The following is an 18,286-nucleotide window of genomic DNA, read 5'->3' as shown; positions in this document are numbered from 1 at the left end:
GTCAGACCCGCTGACCGGGAGCGCTGCACTGACATTGCCGGCGGGGAAGCGATTCGCATAGCGGGACGCGCCCGCTCGCGAATCGCATCCCAAGTCACTTACCTGTCCCGGTCCCCGGCTGTTATGTCCTGGCGCGCACGACTTCGCTCCTTAGGGCGCGCGCGCGCCAGCTCTCTAAGATTTAAATGGCCAGTGCACCAATGATTGGTGCCTGGCCCAATTAGCCTAATTAGCTTCCACCTGCTCCCTGGCTATAATACCTCACTTCCCCTGCACTCCCTTGCCGGATCTTGTTGCCTTTAGCCAGTGTATGCGTTTAGTGTTGTCCAAAGCCTGTGTTTCCAGATCTTCTGCTATCCATATTGACTACGAACCTTGCCGCCTGCCCCGACCTTCTGCTACAACTGACCTTGCCTCTGCCTAGTCCTTCTGTCCCACGCCTTATCAGCAGTCAGCGAGGTTGAGCTGTTGCCGGTGGATACGACCTGGTTGCTACCGCGGCAGCAAGACCATCCCGCTTTGCGGCGGGCTCTGGTGAAAACCAGTAGCATCTTAGAACCGGTCCACTGACACGGTCCACGCCAATCCCTCGCTGACACAGAGGATCCACATCCAGCTAGCCGAATCGTGACAGTAGATCCGGCCATGGATCCCGCTGAGGTGCCGCTGCCAAGTCTCGCTGACCTACCCACGGTGGTCGCCCAGCAATCGCAGCAAATTGCCCAACAAGGACAGCAGCTGTCGCAGCTGACCGCCACGTTACAGCAACTTCTGCCACTGCTACAGCAGCAACCATCTCCTCCGCCAGCTCCTGCACCTCTTCCGCAGCGAGTGGCCGCTCCTAGCCTCCGCTTGTCCCTGCTGGAAAAGTTTGATGGGGACTCTAGACTCTGCCGTGGCTTCTTGTCTCAATGTTCCCTGCATATGGAGATGTTGTCGGACCAATTTCCTTCAGAACGGTCTAAGGTGGCGTTCGTAGTGAGTCTTCTATCTGGAAAGGCTTTGTCTTGGGCCACACCGCTCTGGGACCGCAATGATCCTGCCACAGCCACAGTCCAGTCCTTCTTCGCTGAAGTCCGTAGTGTCTTCGAGGAACCAGCCCGAGCTTCTTCTGCCGAGACTGCCCTGCTGAACCTGGTCCAGGGTAATTCTTCAGTAGGCGAGTACGCCATCCAATTTCGTACTTTCGCTTCCGAATTATCTTGGAATAACGAGGCTCTCTGCGCGACCTTTAAAAAAGGCCTATCCAGTAACATCAAGGATGTGCTGCCCGCAAGAGAGATTCCTGAAAACCTGCAAGAACTTATCCATTTGGCCACCCGCATTGACATGCGTTTTTCTGAGAGACACCAGGAAAAAGACCTAGATCTCTGGGCCCCTCTCCCACAGTATCCTTTGCAATCTACGCCTGTGCCTACCGCCGAGGAGGCTATGCAAGTGGATCGGTCTCGCCTGACCCAGGAAGAGAGGACTCGCCGTAGGGAAGAAAATCTTTGTCTGTACTGTGCCAGTACCGAACATTTCTTGGTGGATTGCCCTATTCGTCCTCCACGTCTGGGAAACGCACGCACGCACCCAGCTCACGTGGGTGTGGCGTCTCTTGGTATGAAATCTGCTTCTCCACGTCTCACTGTGCCCGTGCGGATTTCTCCTTCAGCCAACTCCTCCCTCTCAGCCGTGGCCTGCTTGGACTCTGGTGCTTCTGGAAATTTTATTCTGGACTCTTTGGTGAATAAGTTCTGCATCCCGGTGACCCGTCTCGTCAAGCCGCTCTACATTTCTTCCGTCAACGGAGTGAAGTTGGACTGTACTGTGCGTTACCGCACAGAACCTCTCTTAATGTGCATTGGATCCCATCATGAAAAGATTGAATTGTTCGTCCTTCCCAACTGTACCTCTGAAGTCCTCCTCGGTCTGCCATGGCTCCAGCATCATTCTCCCACTCTTGACTGGACCACCGGGGAGATCAAGAGCTGGGGTCCTGCTTGCCGCAAGAGATGCCTCACGTCTCCTCCCAGTCCCATCAGGCAAGCCTCAGTGCCTCCTCCTACACCTGGTCTCCCCAAGGCCTATCAGGACCGTGCCGTGCCTCCTCATGGCCCCCGTCCTGGTGACACCCTGCCCCGTGCCAAGCTTCACCCTCTGCCCTCCCTCTCCATTCCCACTCCTGCTGTACTGCCTGTCTTTGAGGAAACCCTACAATCGCTCCCAGTGTCCTCGTCCCAGGTGAAGCAATTGCTGGACAAAAAATGGGGGAGACCTTAAGGGGGTGGGGGTACTGTTACACCGAGCGCTTCGGGTCCCTGCTCCTCCCCGGAGCGCTTGTGGCGTTCCTCTCTCTGCAGCGCCCCGGTCAGACCCGCTGACCGGGAGCGCTGCACTGACATTGCCGGCGGGGATGCGATTCGCATAGCGGGACGTGCCCGCTCGCGAATCACATCCCAAGTCACTTACCTGTCCCGGTCCCCGGCTGTCATGTCCTGGCGCGCGCGGCTTCGCTCCTTAGGGCGCGCGCGCCAGCTCTCTGAGATTTAAAGGGCCAGTGCACCAATGATTGGTGCCTGGCCCAATTAGCCTAATTAGCTTCCACCTGCTCCCTGGCTATAATACCTCACTTCCCCTGCACTCCATTGCCGGATCTTGTTGCCTTGTGCCAGTGTAAGCGTTTAGTGTTGTCCAAAGCCTGTGTTTCCAGATCTTCTGCTATCCATATTGACTACGAACCTTGCCGCCTGCCCCGACCTTCTGCTACATCTGACCTTGCCTCTGCCTAGTCCTTCTGTCCCACGCCTTCTCAGCAGTCAGCGAGGTTGAGCCGTTGCCGGTGGATACGACCTGGTTGCTACCGCCGCAGCAAGACCATCCCGCTTTGCGGCAGGCTCTGGTGAATACCAGTAGCATCTTAGAACCGGTCCACCGACACGGTCCACGCCAATCCCTCGCTGACACAGAGGATCCACATCCAGCTAGCAGAATCGTGACAGCCTGCTCCTAAAACTTGAGGCTCTTTTGACCTTCTTGACCTGCTGAGTACATTACCTGCCCACTATTCTAGTTCTCATAGCCTTCCTTTTGTATACTAGCAAGGTCAGCTAGTTGGTCCTTTAGTCACATGTGGGTATAGGTGGGCCCTTTCAGCTCCCACTATAGGATTCCATGTTTACTATCCTAAAATCAAATGGATGAAATCTAAACTGTATTCTTATGATGTGTCTGACACATTGACTTTCCAGGACTATGAAACTAAACACAAGTTCTAAACATTTTAAGTACACAGTTTTAATTCTTGAAGATTCTTTTAGGTGACAGCTCCCAAGTATTGAGGACAATCTTAACCTGTCATTAGGATGGAACTATTCTTATGAGCTCCGGATAATAGCATTTTTAGCAGCAAAACAGAATAATTGCCTGAAAATGTTCATTGAAAATGCCTCCTGTCTAGTCAGGGTTTGAGATGTTAACAATAGAAGAAATGTTATCTCGCCAACCGATTGAAACATATTTTCTATGTTTCTCTAAATTGTAGAGATCTAGTCATCACTATGAAGGAGATTTATCATTATTTTCAAACTTATGGCTTTTATATGACAATTTTTTTAACTTACTTTTGCTTACATGCGACCTATTTATCAAATAGTCACTGCAGCTTGCAGAGTGCCCGAATAGTGTACGCATTGGAGGGGATTCATCGATCTATATAGAGTAATTTTAAGTGTATTTTCTTGCGCAAGAAAGAAAGGGTGGTGGTGTGTTGTTGTTTTAAAGACTGACATGAGGCAGACATGTGGATCAGCGGCGGCGGCATCTGCATCAGAGGCAGCAGTGAAACTCTTCACTGCTGCTTCTGGTAGTTTCAAAACTACAACTCCCAGCATGCCCAGACAGCCTTCGGCTGTCTGGGCATGCTGGGAGTTGTAGTTTTGCAACATTTGGAGGGCCGCAGTTTGGAGACCACTGTAATCTGTGCTCTTCCAGATGTCGCAAAACTACAACTCCCAGCATGCCCAGACAGTCCAGGCATGCTGGGAGTTGTAGTTCTGTAACATCTGGCCCTTCAGATGTTGCTGAACTACAATTCCCAGCATGCCTTGGCAATCTGGGCATGCTGAGAGTTGTAGTTTTGCAACATCTGGAGGGCTACAGTTTGGACACCACTACACAGTTTGGACAAAACTACAACTCTTAGCATGCCCTTCGACTGTTCTCCTCCAGTTGTTGCAAAACTACAACTCTCAGCATGCCCTCCAGCTGTTGTAAAACTATAACTCCCAGCATGCACTGACAAACCGTACATGCTGGGAGTTGTAGTTTTGCAACAGCTGGAGGCGCACGGGTTGGTAAACACTGAGTTAAGTAACAAACTCTCAGTGTTTTGCAACCAGTGTGCCTCCAGCTGTTGCTTAACTACAGCCCCCATGATGGAAGTTGTAGTTTAGCAACAACTGGAGGCTCCCTGTTTAGGAACATGCTGCATTATGTGCGCTCTTCCCAGGGGAGAGCACAAAAGATGTACTAACCCATTTTCTTGTTTTTCTTTTCTTCTCATTTCAGATACGTGAATGCGGAGGACTACGTCAGATTCGGTGGACTACGACGATGACCAGCGTTTTTTTTTGTTTCAATAAAATGGTTAACGAGGGCTGTGGGGGAGTGATTTTTTCAAATAAACATTTTTTTCAATGTGTTGTGTTTTTTATAAATGAATTTTCAGGGTTAGTAGTGGAAGCCGGTCTTATAGACAGAATCCATTACTAAGCTGGGGCTTAGTGTTAGCCCAAAAATCAGCTAGCGCTAACCCCCAATTATTACCCCGGTACCCACCGCCAAAGGGGTGCTCCTGGGCCTCCTGGGCCTAGGCGGTAACAGGCTGGCGTTATTTAGGCTGGGGAGGGCCAGTAACAATGGTCCTCGCCCACCCTGGTAACGTCAGGCTGTTGCTGCTTGGTTGGTATCTGGCTGATACTGAAAATAGGGGGAACCCTATGTGTTTTTTTTTTTTTAAATAAATAAATACATAAAAAAAGGGTGTGATTCCCTCATTTTAACAGTGTCCGCCAGATACCAACCAAGCAGCAACAGCCTGCACGTTACCAGGGTGGGCGACCATTGTTACTGGCCCTCCCCAGCCTAAATAACCCCAGCCTGTTACCGCCTAGGCCCAGGAGCGCCATTTTTTACTCTCCGGGCCTGTTGGTACTGGCTCTTCCTGGAAACCCTGTGGCGGTGGGTACCGGGGTAATAATTGGGGTTAGCATTAGCTGTTTTGGGGCTAATGCTAAGCCCCAGCTTAGTGATGGATTCTGTCTACAAGACGCCCTCCACTACTAAGCCTGAAAATTCAATTATAAAAAACACAACACAATGAAAAAAGCATTTTATTTAAGAAAAAAAACACTCCCCCACAGCCCTTGTTAACCCTTTTATTGACATTTTAAAAAAAAACACGCTGTTCATCATCGCAATCCACAAAATCTGACATAGTCCTCTGCATAAACGTATCTAAATTTAAAAGAAAAAAATTACTTTAGTACATTTTTTGGTTTCCACACACCAGGCAAAAATGCAAGAAAAAAAAATACAAGAAAAACTGACAAAACACAGGAGAAAGCTGGGACAGTCTTTCTGGCGTTTTTTATGATGCATAAAAAACCTCAATGGAATCCTGGCCTCAAAGCAATAGAACAAAATCCCTGTGTCCACTTTTCCTGTGAGGTAGAGAAGGAGTGTACGGTAGAGCGAGGGGGGAGTTTCTATATTTGCACAAGATTTATCAAGCAGTGTACAGCATTAGTAAATTCTGAGCAAGAGTAAATAGACAAGAAGTGTAAATGGGTAGAACTGTGTCTACAATAGACACAAAATGATGAATTCCCCCCAATGTATGTACAGGAGTGCACATTGCGCAGCAGGCCGCGTGATGATGTCATTTCATCACGCAGCCTGCCAGAGAAGTCCCGCGCCACTCCGGAGGCTGCTGACAGCCTGGCCTCAGCGCAGTGGAGGGCATTATTTACTAACTAGTGCATTTTTAGCCTACTGGAGCATTACCTAGGTGAGGGGCATTATTACATAACTGGAGGCATTACTTATGTGAGGGGAATTATTACCTAACTGGGGGTATTATTAACTAGGTGGGGACATTATTACCTAATTGGGGGCATTATTACTCAACTTTGGGCATTACCTACCTGGGGACACTACCTACCTGCATGACCTATGTGGGGGAACTATCTACTGGGGTCACTGTATACTGGGGGCGTTACCTACCTGAGGGCACAACCTACCAGGGACCACTACCTACTAGGGCCACTATCTACTGGGGGCACCACTCAGCTGGGGGGGGCACTACCTACTGGAGGCATTACCTGCTACTTACCTTCTAGGGGCACTATCTACTGGGGGCATTACCTATCTATCTATCTACAAGGGGCACTACCTACTGGGGGCATTACCTGCCACCTACCAGGGGCATAACCTACTACCTACCTAATGGGGGCATTAACACTAATAGGGGAAGGGAAATTACCTACCCACCACCATCCATCGGCCTACCATTTCCCAACACACTAGCCTACTCACTAGGGCACTAAGGAGGAGCATTATTAGGGACACTGAGAGTAGGGCATTGGGAGGGGGGGGGGCGGTGAGGATGGTCCCATGCCTGAAGCTGTGTAAGGGTACCTGAAATTTCTGATGGCAAAGTATTTTACATGGATTTACCCTGTGAATACATTTTTCCTGAATATTAGTGTTTTCATGAAACACCTGTTTTATCTTACTAGCTGAGCCTTTGTATCAAAGTAAAAAGGGCGTGCATTTGACACGGATTTGCCCTGTGAATAAATGTTTTGGGAATATTAGAGTTTCCATCAAACACCTATTACATCTTACTAGTTGAGCCATAGCAGTGAAGTAAAAAGGGCATACATTTGACCCAGATTTGCCCTGTGAATACATTTATTATGGATATTATTGGTTGTATCAAACATCATACAAAATCTTTAACAATACCCAAAAAATGTATCTGGTCAAAGAATTGTTGGTCCTAGATGCTCTGTTTCCTCATCTCTGTCTTTTGCCCCCCCCCCCCCTTACTGTTACACAGATGGATAGCATGTGGTAGCATGAGATAGCACGAGAAGGAGTTGTGTCACGGTCAGCCTTTGAAGCGTGTTGCTGAGGCGGGAGAGGAGGATGCAGTGACTGAGCATAGCACTAGTGGGACTGGTGGTGGGCATACTATAAGGAATCGTGGTGGATGTGCTCAGGGGCAACAAGGAGGCCACGATCACACATCAGGCGCTCTTACTGAGAGGAGTGGTGGGGATGATGAAGAGGAGGATGTCAGCAGGTCTGTTGGTCCGAGCAGCTCAGGAATAAGTGATGGTGACACTGGTGCTGGATCTGAAGGCTTGAGAAAAAAACATTCTAGTACAGGGGCATTGTTGGGTGGTGATGTACCTAGTTTATGGTATCCTGCCGTGTGGAGATTTTTACTATGTTACTAGATGCAGGAAAGCAGGCACAGTTTCACAGTATCTGCAGAAACTCCCAAAAAGGGGAAACGTTTTGAACCCTCAACAAAATCCTTGCCATCTTCTTCACTTGACAGACTAAAATGCTGTCGCTACTCCCAAAAAGAGGATTTTTTTCTTAACCCTCAACAAAATCCTTGCCATCTTCCTCACCTGGCAGGCTAAAAGGCAGTTGCTACTCCCAAAAAGGGGACATTTGTTGAACCCTCGACAAAATCCATTCCATCTTCTTCACTTGACAGAATTAAATGGTGTTGCTACTCAAAATATATATATATATATATATATATTGGGGAATATGCAAAGCAGCTCATTACATCACCTTTTCAGGTAATGTTCCCTGGTATCAGCTTAGCTCCTGTTAAGGAATATAAAAAGCTGATTGGGATTTTATGCCAAGCCAGACTACTCCCCAAAAGGGAAGTTTCTACCCATCTGCAGACAGCTGTTTCATGGTTTTTGCCACTCGTCAGTACAGAGCAGGGTGATCTGGCTTGGCTGGGGTAAGAGGCCTGAGAGCAGCTAAAGGGGGTGAGTATTTACCTCAGGGCGAGGCCACCACTCCTGGTGTAACGGAGCTTCAGAAGGCCATTAAGCACTCTGCGGGCATTCTGGGTAGGGGAATATGCAAAGCAGCTCATTACATCACCTTTTCAGGTAATGTTCCCTGGTATCAGCTTAGCTACAGATCACCCTGCTCTGTACTGAGGAGTGGCAAAAACCACAAAAACCATTACACCAGGAGTGGTGGCCTTGCCCTGAGGTAAATACTCACCCTATATATATAAATATATATATATATATATATATATATATATATATATATATATATATATATAAATATATTATACACGATTAGAGAATAGAATATGCCTATTTCAATTACAATCAATCAAGGAATCATAAATCTCTAGTTCTGCAAATATTAGAAAAAGCCTGTTAGAGCCTTGAGATGCATGATCTCGAAAAGAAAGAATCAATTTGAGGAAAAAGGGGATAATTACAGCAGTCATTGTCGGCAAACATGGTAAGTGTAATTATATACATTGCACAGTGAGAGCTCTAGCATAGTCATCTCTAGAGCTGGAGAAAGTCTGACAATTATACTGTGATCCACCCCCTCCAAATCATTCAAAACGTATAACAGACAACTAGAGGAAAAATTGTTAAATGGTACTATCTAGTTATTTATTTTCTAACTTCATACCTACCTACTCTACAGGGGTGAAATAAGTATTAAACACTATACTTCTCACTGAATAAATTTACAAAGGTGCTATTGACAGGAAATTTTCAACAAAATAATCCATACACCGCATAATAATAATAATAATTAATATAGCTGCAAGCAGCAATACAGGTGGCCTAGCTGCACAGCTGGGGTATAGCACATGATTGCTGTTACCCCTGATGGTGTAGAAGGTAATCGTGGACATGTGTACTAAGTTTTGCATTGTTCTGTCCAGTAATTTTAGAGAAAACTTTGTTTGAAGAATATTGCGCAACCTAATATGGGCACCAAATATTGTGATCAATTGTAGTACAGAAAGTGATCACGAACATGTGTGCTAATTTTTGCACTGTTCTGATCAGTAATTTTAGAGAAAATTATGTTTAAAAATATTGCGCAATCCAATATGGCTGCTAAATCTGGTGATCAATTGTGGTACAGATAGCGATGCCGAACATGTGTGCTAATTTTCACATTGTTCTGATTAGTAATTTCAGATCAATTGTGGTACAGAAAGGGAATAATCTACTATTGTGCAAAGAAACATAACTTTTAGATTAACAGTGTACATATTACATACATTTAATAAAATTGCATATGATTATTAAAGGGTACCTCTCATCAAAAAAACTTTTGATATATTATAGATTAATGTATGCAGAATAACTTCACAATTGCATGTTATTAAAAAATATGCTTCTTTCTACTTAATTTTCCACTTTGAAGAAATGACCACTAGGGATCTCCCTACCAGTCCTGGCAGCAAGCATTTCAGACTCATGCTGGAGTCCTAAACACTACGAGCTGCCAGTCTGCTTTGTTCACAAAGGAAAACACTCAGAGCTGCCAGCCTGCTTTGTTCACAGCCTCTTTGGCTGTGAACAAAGCAGGCTGGCAGCTCTGAGTGTTTAGGACTCCAGCATGAGTCAGAAATGCTTGTTGCCAGGACTGATCTGGAAAAATACATTAGAAAGAAGCATGTTTTTCATTAACATGCTATTGGAAAGTTATTCAACATTCATTAATCTAAAATATATCAAAAGTTTATTTGATGAGTGGTACCCTTTAATGCTATCTAAATGTTATGGGCATGCGGTGGACATATTGAATATGCAAATGAACCGACTTCAACAACCTTGGTACAGAAGGTCACCATGAACATGTCTGCCAAATTATACTTTTTTCTAACAAACTGTTTCCGAGTAGAATATTGCGCAATTCAACATGGTGGCTAAACTAAATTGGCTAAATAAAAAAAGACGATATAGTGACTGAATGACACAGCCTTGAGGTGGTGGAAGCATGAGGAGACCATATGGTGTCAGAATGAGACAGCCTGGAGAAGGCAGCAGCATCAAGAGTCCTGAAAGTGATATATAATCAATATATAATTGATATATAATCAATAGACTTGTAATAAACAAGTCATAATTGTGATCACAGTGTAACCAAATATAACTATTCTTAAATCTGTATCTTTATAGGAGGCAGAGCTGGGGTATAGCACACAACTGTTGTGACCCCTGGTGGTAGAAAAGCTGATTGTGGACATGTGTGCTAATGTTCACGCTGTTCTGACAAGAGATGAGCGAATTTTTGAAAAATTCAATTTGGCCGAATTTATTTGTGGTGAATCGCTATTAAAAACGGCTATTTCTGGCCTACAGAGAGCCTCAATCGGGGTGTACAACACTTTGCTTTGTCCTAAAATGCATAGGGAGTGTGCTGGGGTAGTGAAATAATTTAAAGAGAATAAAAAGATTTTTGTATGTAATTTTTATTTAATTTAAATGTATTTACATTTTTTGAGTACCCATTCTGGTGAGCATCGAACTGGTGATCCGCCGCAAGGCAAGCTACCACCTGCTCCAGCCCCCCCCCCCCCTCCTACTGTCTTACTCTTTGTGGAACTGCAAATGTTTCATTTAATCAGTTATGGCTCATTGTTATCAGTCCAACCTGTTTCATTGGATTCTTGGGGTAATTCCACAGCTAATATATGATGTTGAGGTCCATAGGGCCTCAGTCTTGAAAAGATTGCATCAAATTTGTTATATTGAAATTTAAGATTTTGGCAGAAGCATGAGGAGACCACATAGTGGCTGAATGACACAGCCTGGAGGTGGCAGAAGCATGAACTGACCACATAGTGCTGAATGGAGTTGGAGTTGGCGGCAGCATGAGAACATATAGTGCTGAATGACACAGCCTGGAGTTTGCGGCAGCATGAGATCACATAGTGTCTGAATGGCACAGCCTGGAGTTTGTGGCAGATCAGGAGACCATACAGTGGCTGAATGACACAGCCTGGAGGTGGCAGAAGCATGAGGAGACCACATAGTGGCTGTATGACACAGCCTGGTGGTGGCAGAAGCATGTGAAGACCACATAGTGGCTGAAAAGGCACAGCCTGGAGTTGGCGGCAGCATGAGTAGAACATATAGTGGTTGAATGGCACAGCCTGGAGTAGGCGGCAGATGAGGAGACCATATAGTGACTGAATGGCACAGCCTTGAGGTGGTGGAAGCATGAGGAGACCATATGGTGTCAGAATGAGACAGCCTGGAGAAGGCAGCAACAGCATCAAGAGTCCTGAAAGTGACCCAGTGACAAAGTGGTTCGGTGGGTGGCAATACCAGTACCCGGTAACGAAGGTGGTTGAAAAATGGTCTGATGCAGAGGAATGTTTGTAACTGGGGAGCAGCGCCTTAAATCTGCTTGGCACATAGTGGCTTAATGGCACAGCCAGGAGTTGGCGGCAGCATGAGTAGAACATATAGTGGCTGAATGGCACAGCCTGGAGTTGGCGGCAGATGAGGAGACCATATAGTGGCTTAATGACACAGACTGGAGGTGGCAGAAGCATGAAGAGACCACATAGTGGCTGAATGACACAGCCTGGAGGTGGCAGAGGCATGAGGAAATCATATAGTGGCTGAATGACACAGCCTGGAGTTTATGGCAGCATGAGGAGAACATATAGTGGCTGAATGACACAGCCTGGAGGTGGTGGAAGCATGATGAGACCATATGGTGGCAGAATGAGGCAGCCTGGAAATGTCATCATTAGCAGCATCAGGAGTCCTGAAAGTGACCTGGTGACAGAGTGGTGCGGTGGGTGGCTATACCAGTACCTGGTGATGAAGGTGGGTGAAAAAAGGTCTGATGGGGAGGAATGTTTGTAACTGGGGAGCAGCACCTTAAATCTGCTTGGCACTATACATGTTTGTGAAGTGTTGCTGTGGCACCATGGTCAATCTACTCTGATGCATCAGGCATTGGTGGGTGGAAATCCTGGCTGATCCATGCCTGATTCATCTTCACAAAGGACAGTCGCTCCACATTTTTCGTGGACAGAAGAGTTTTCCTTGGGATGACGAAGGCCCCTGCCACACTAAACACCCACTCTGATGGCACACTACTGGCATGGCAGGACAGCTTTTCCAGGGCAAACTCTGCTAGCTTGGCTGCCCAGAAGTCCAGTGGATCTTCAAGGTGTGTTGGCATGGTCATGTCAAGGTATGCCACCACCTGCTGGTTCAGGTCCTGCTCCAGGACTACCTGCTGCTGATGAGCTGCTTTACTATGCAGGGGAAGAAAGGTACTCATCAGCGACTGTAGACTCAGGCTGCTGCTGATGGAGCTGGTACAGCTCCTGCCAACCCCCCTCCCCAGCAGCCATGGCAGTGGAAGGTGAGCACAGAGAGCCCCTCGAGTCAGACCTGCGAGAGGATGAACGATGGTGCCGATCGGCCAACTGACTACGTTGGATGTCTCTTTAGTAGGTCAGTTTTTCCTCCCTCTTGGTGGGTAGAAAAATGGCCCCCATTTTGTGGTGGTAGCGAGGGTCCAATAAGGTGGAGAGCCAAAAGTAATCCCGCTGGCAAATGGGGACAATTCGGTGGTCACTACACAAGCAAGTGAGCATGCATCCTGCCATTTATGGATGTGACTCGGATGGAGTCCCTGCCTCCATCTCCACTGCATACTGCCACTGTGTGCCTGGGTCCTCTGTCTCGCCTTCCTCATAACTCTCTGCTCCTCCTCTCCTGTCAGATGACTAGAAAAACCACCCATTTGGCGAAACCTAAACTGTGCTCCACTGTGCCCCTCCCCCTCCTCCTCCAGTTCAGCCCCCACAGGGCTCATGTGTCCGTGAGATGTAGCCGCCACGTCTCCAGTGCCCTGACCAGCCATCGTTTCCAACACGTGTTGTAGAAAATGAAGCAGTGGAATTATGTCATTCATCCCGTAATCCTGGCGACTGACTAATAATGGGGCTTCCTCAAAGGGCCTGAGCAAACAACAGGTGTCACATATGAGCTGCCACTGGTTGACATTGAAGTTACACAGGGGAGTAGCCCTATCCGCCTGTATCATCAAGAAATCGGTGATGGCTTTTCTTTGTTCGTATAGTCGGTCCAACATATGGAGGATGGAATTCCAACGTGTGGCAACGTCACAAATCAGACTATGTTGGGGGATATCGTTTTGACGCTGCAGCTCAAGGAGGGTGTGCTTTGCGGTGTACGAGTGACCGAAGTGCATGCAAAGTTTCCTTCCAATTGTTAGAATGTCTTGCAAATGGGGGGAACACTTCAGGGACCGCTTGACAACCACATTGAACACGTGCCATGCAGGGCGCATGACTCAGCCTTCCTTGTCGCAGCGTAGACAAGATGTTCTTCCCGTCGTCAGTCACCATGGTTCCCATTTCCTGTTTTCTTGGAGTAAGCTATGCTCCAATTTCTTTATGAATGACTTTTAAAAGTTCCTCCCCTGTGTGATTCCATTCACCAAGGCAAGCCATGTGAAAAACAGCATGATCCCGCCGTGCCCTGCACACATGATATGCTGTAGGGGCACTGAGACTTGTCCATGGAGTGGAGGCTGAGGACACGGTGGAGGATGAGGAGGCGGAGTCGTACACTGTCACTAGACCAACGGCCTGAGAGCGTGGAGGCAGAAGTGGCATGACCTGTCCAAGTTGCTGTTGTTGTAGCTGTGCAGGAACCACATTCACCCAGTGGGCAGTAATGGATGTGTATTGTCCCTGACTGTAGTTACAGCTCCAGACATCAGCATTGCCATGCACTTTGGTGCACACCGACAGGCTCAAGGACTGGCCGCAAAGAAATTACGGCTTGGGACTCTCCACCTCGGCTCGGCACAAGCCATCAGTTCTTTGAAAGGTGCAGAGTCCACCACTTGAAAAGGGAGGGAATGCAGCACCAGCAACTTGACAGGAGCAAATTCAGCTTCTGTGCCATTGGATGAGTGGGCACATACTTTTGTCTCTTGGACATGGCTTCGCTGATGGGTTGTTGGCGGAATTACTAATTGTAGGAGGAGCAGGAGCATCTGGAGCGACAGAATCGGCTGAGGTGGTGGAGCCTTGGCTGGCTACCGTGGTTTCTACCGTGCCACTTTATGGTGGCGCAGCATATGTTGACGCAGTGCTGTGGTGCCAACATTGGGACCCTGGCCCACTTCACCTTCTGCCGACACATCTTGCATGTGGCTATGTTAACCTCCTCTGGATGATTGATGAAAAACTGCCACACTGCAGAGTAGCTGATTTTCCCACCAACAATCCGCACCAATTGACTGCTACTGCCACCGTCTCCTGGAACCCCTGTTCCACTACCTCTCGGGAAGGTAGGCTGCCGCAAAGCAGGTGGTTTTCCCGCGTACGTTTGGCTCCAGAATTTCCACTTCTGCCACCATGTTGACTGCCAACCATGCTACCACCTTGCTGGCTCAGCTGCTGCCTGTCACGATGCCGGCTGGCAGGTGGTGGATCCTCTGTGCCAGAGAGGGATTGGCGTGGACCGTGCTAGAGGATCGGTTCTAAGTCACTACTGGTTTTCACCAGAGCCCGCCGCAAAGCGGGATGGTCTTGCTGCGGCGGTAGTGACCAGGTCGTATCCCCTAGCAACGGCTCAACCTCTCTGGCTGCTGAAGATAGGCGCGGTACAAGGGAGTAGACAGAAGCAAGGTCGGACGTAGCAGAAGGTCGGGGCAGGCAGCAAGGATCGTAGTCAGGGGCAACGGCAGAAGGTCTGGAATCACAGGCAAGGAACACACAAGGAACGCTTTCACTGGCACTAGGGCAACAAGATCCGGCGAGGGAGTGAAGGGGAAGTGAGGTGATATAGGGAAGTGCACAGGTGTAAACACTAATTGGAACCACTGCACCAATCAGCGGTGCAGTGGCCCTTTAAATCGCAAAGACCCGGCGCGCGCGCGCCCTAGGGAGCGGGGCCGCGCGCGCCGGGACAGAACTGACGGGGAGCGAGTCAGGTACGGGAGCCGGGGTGCGCATCGCGAGCGGGCGCTACCCGCATCGCGAATCGCATCCCGGCCGGAGGTGGTAACGCAGCGCCCCGGGTCCGTGGAACCGACCGGGGCGCTGCAGTGAGGGAAGTGTAGCGAGCGCTCCGGGGAGGAGCGGGGACCCGGAGCGCTCGGCGTAACAGTACCCCCCCCCTTGGGTCTCCCCCTCTTCTTGGGGCCTGAGAACCTGAGGATCAGACTTTTGTCCAGGATATTGTCCTCAGGTTCCCAGGACCTCTCTTCTGGACCACAACCCTCCCAATCCACTAAAAAAAAAGTTTTTCCTCTGACTTTTTTAGAGGCCAAGATTTCTTTGACAGAGAAGATGTCCGAGGAGCCGGAAACAGGAGTGGGAGGAACAGATTTAGGAGAAAAACGGTTGAGGATGAGAGGTTTAAGAAGAGAGACGTGAAAGGCATTAGGGATACGAAGAGAAGGAGGAAGAAGAAGTTTGTAAGAGACAGGATTAATTTGAGACAAAACTTTAAAAGGACCAAGATAGCGTGGTCCCAACTTATAGCTCGGGACACGGAAACGGACATATTTAGCGGAGAGCCATACCTTGTCTCCAGGGGAAAAAATGGGAGGAGCTCTTCTTTTCTTATCTGCGAATCTCTTCATGCGAGAAGAAGCCTGTAAGAGAGAATTTTGGGTCTCTTTCCATATGGTGGAAAGATCACGAGAAATTTCATCCACAGCGGGCAGACCAGAGGGCAAGGGGGTAGGGAGGGGGGGAAGAGGGTGACGGCCGTACACCACGAAAAACGGAGATTTGGAGGAAGATTCAGAGATTCTGAAATTATACGAGAATTCGGCCCAAGGTAGAAGATCTGCCCAGTCATCCTGGCGGGAGGAAACAAAATGTCGTAAATAGTCACCCAAGATCTGGTTAATTCTCTCTACTTGTCCATTGGATTGAGGATGGTATGCAGAAGAAAAATTTAATTTAATCTTGAGTTGTTTACAGAGAGCCCTCCAGAATTTAGACACAAATTGGACGCCTCTATCCGAGACGATCTGTGTAGGCAACCCGTGAAGACGAAAAATGTGTACAAAAAATTGTTTAGCCAACTGAGGCGCTGAAGGAAGACCAGGAAGAGGGATGAAATGTGCCATTTTGGAGAATCGATCAACGACCACCCAAATAACAGTGTTGCCATGGGATGGGGGTAAGTCAGTAATAAAATCCATACCAATCAGAGACCAAGGTTGTTCGGGGACAGGTAGAGGATGAAGAAAACCAGCGGGCTTCTGGCGAGGAGTCTTATCCCGGGCACAGATAGTGCAGGCTCGCACAAAGTCCACCACATCAGTCTCTAGAGTCGGCCACCAATAGAAGCGAGAGATGAGTTGCACAGATTTCTTAATGCCCGCATGACCTGCGAGATGGGAGGAGTGACCCCATTTGAGGATCCCAAGGCGTTGGCGTGGAGAAACAAAGGTCTTTCCTGGAGGAGTTTGTCTGATGGAGGCTGGAGAAGTGGAAATCAGGCAGTCAGGAGGAATGATGTGTTGAGGAGAGAGTTCAATTTCAGAGGCATCTGAGGAACGAGAGAGAGCATCGGCCCTAATGTTCTTATCAGCAGGCCGAAAGTGAATTTCAAAATTAAATCGGGCAAAGAACAGAGACCACCTGGCCTGACGAGGATTCAGCCGTTGGGCAGACTGGAGGTAGGAGAGGTTCTTGTGATCGGTGTAAATAATAACTGGAAATCTTGATCCCTCCAGCAGATGCCTCCATTCCTCAAGTGCTAATTTAATGGCTAGAAGCTCTCGATCCCCGATGGAGTAGTTCCTCTCCGCCGGAGAGAAGGTCCTGGAAAAAAAACCACAAGTAACAGCATGCCCGGAAGAGTTTTTTTGTAGAAGGACAGCTCCAGCTCCCACTGAGGAGGCATCAACCTCCAATAGGAAGGGTTTAGATGGGTCAGGTCTGGAGAGCACGGGAGCCGAAGAAAAGGCAGACTTGAGTCGTTTAAAGGCGTCTTCCGCTTGAGGAGGCCAAGACTTGGGATCGGCATTTTTTTTTGTTAAAGCCACAATAGGAGCCACAATGGTAGAAAAATGTGGAATAAATTGCCTGTAATAATTGGCGAACCCCAAAAAACGTTGGATGGCACGGAGTCCGGAGGGGCGTGGCCAATCTAAGACGGCAGAGAGTTTATCTGGGTCCATTTGTAGTCCCTGGCCAGAGACCAAGTATCCTAGAAAAGGAAGAGATTGGCATTCAAACAGACATTTCTCTATTTTGGCATAGAGTTGATTATCACGAAGTCTCTGAAGAACCATACGGACATGCTGGCGGTGTTCTTCAAGATTGGCAGAAAAAATCAGGATATCGTCCAGATATACAACAACACAGGAGTATAGGAGATCACGAAAAATTTCATTAACAAAGTCTTGGAAGACGGCAGGGGCGTTGCATAGACCAAAGGGCATGACCAGATACTCAAAGTGTCCATCTCTGGTGTTAAATGCCGTTTTCCATTCATCCCCCTCTCTGATGCGGATGAGATTATAAGCACCTCTTAAGTCCAGTTTGGTAAAAATATGGGCACCTTGGAGACGATCAAAGAGTTCAGAGATGAGGGGTAGGGGGTAGCGGTTCTTAACCGTGATTTTATTAAGACCGCGGTAGTCAATGCAAGGACGTAGAGAGCCATCTTTTTTGGACACAAAGAAAAATCCGGCTCCGGCAGGAGAGGAGGATTTACGGATAAAGCCCTTTTTTAAATTTTCTTGGACGTATTCAGACATGGCAAGAGTCTCTGGGACGGACAGAGGATAGATTCTGCCCCGGGGTGGAGTAGTGCCCGGGAGGAGGTCAATGGGACAATCATAAGGCCTGTGAGGAGGTAGAGTCTCAGCTTGTTTTTTGCAAAAAACGTCCGCAAAGTCCATATAGGCCTTAGGGAGACCGGTTACATGAGGAAGCACAGGGACACGGCAAGGTTTACTGGGAACCGGTTTTAAGCAGTCCTTGGAACAAGAGGGCCCCCAACTCTTGATCTCCCCAGTGGACCAATCCAGGATTGGGGAATGGAGTTGAAGCCAGGGAAGTCCAAGAAGGATTTCAGAAGTGCAATTGGGGAGGACCAACAGTTCAATCCTCTCGTGATGAGATCCGATGCGCATTAGAAGGGGCTCCGTGCGGAAACGTATAGTACAGTCCAATCTTTCATTG

This window comes from Hyla sarda, chromosome 12 (assembly GCF_029499605.1).
Source record: "Hyla sarda isolate aHylSar1 chromosome 12, aHylSar1.hap1, whole genome shotgun sequence".
NCBI lineage: Eukaryota > Metazoa > Chordata > Amphibia > Anura > Hylidae > Hyla > Hyla sarda.
Note: the sequence above shows the minus strand (reverse complement) of the source record.